The sequence below is a fragment of the Penaeus monodon genome, chromosome 15, assembly GCF_015228065.2.
Source record: "Penaeus monodon isolate SGIC_2016 chromosome 15, NSTDA_Pmon_1, whole genome shotgun sequence".
Lineage (NCBI taxonomy): Eukaryota > Metazoa > Arthropoda > Malacostraca > Decapoda > Penaeidae > Penaeus > Penaeus monodon.
Window position 1 is genome coordinate 47,655,988 of NC_051400.1, and position 1,196 is coordinate 47,657,183.

The window sequence follows — 1,196 nt, forward strand, 5'->3', positions numbered from 1 at the left end:
TGCCAAAATTGTTGAAAGTTTTAGTTTGATAATAGTAATTATGTTGAATTTATTATTAAGATTTTCTATTGAATGGCTAGATTTATATATGCCATAGACAAGGACATACCATGATTAGCTAGCTTGAAAGTAGAGGTAGCTGCATGGAACAGTCATGTACCAGTGGGTTCACATGGACTAGCCTTGACTAATAGATTTGAAGAAGGTCAGTATGCTTTGAGAAGACTAGCTTCATCTGAGCCTCATACCCAGACTGGAAACTTTGTGGCACACATGCAGCTTGCTGCAGTTCTCCCATTCTTATTTGTTAGCTGCACACAGCTGTTGAGGTGCCAGTTTAACACAGTTATTTTTGGAGACCTAAAAGATTTATCAATTAAACTGAACTATACTAAGTTGTGCCATCAGGGAGAATGCATTTCAGTAGCATAGAACGATGATGCAAAAGAGTAGTCATGCAGTAATGTACTGCTCATTTTTGGACAGACTGAAAATTTAATTGGACAAGATACAACTTTTGAAAGTAACTTGCATGTGCATGTAAGGCTTCTAGCTTTCTCCTTTCATCATGATAATGTAGCTTATCATGGTGGCTGGATTGAATCTAGGCTTTCATAAAGTCTGATGGAAATGGCCATAACTGAAGCAACTTTCGTGGGGAGAATAAATAAGGGGAAGACTGTAGAATCCCCTTTCCAGGAAAATCCTCTTCCTTTCACCTTGCGCATAGTTGGTCCAGCCTCCCTGAACTTCAGCAACACTGAAAAGGCCAAAAGACTGAATTTCACCTGATTTATTTATTCGATTAGGTGAAGCTGGATTTCCTCCCACTTTTCTCATTGTTACTACAGTCATGATCATGCTATAATGCTATATTGATCCTAGGTGTAATGGATTCACATTATCACCTTCACAGTAACCGTCGTCACATAATCTAAAGTCGAATAAATGAGGTAGTATTGTGGGGTAGAGGAATGGATGCAGGTAAATGGTGGTCTTGGTAATTTTAGTTTTAGGAGGTATCAAAAATGGAGATCCTGAATTAAATGTATTATGATCTTCATTTTCATTGGCCAGGTCAAAGCCTTGACTTTTATTTATGATTTTTTTTTAACAAATATGTATGTTTACTTACACTCATACATATATATGTTGGGCTTTGGATCATTGTGGTATGGCAAATCAAATACAGACAA

General features: G+C 37.1%; 1 protein-coding gene across 1 annotated transcript in view; it reads left to right on the top strand.

The window, feature by feature from the left end:
* Positions 1-1,196, top strand: part of LOC119582073 — a 31,296-nt gene that overhangs the window by 26,277 nt on the left and 3,823 nt on the right. The window lies entirely within an intron of this gene.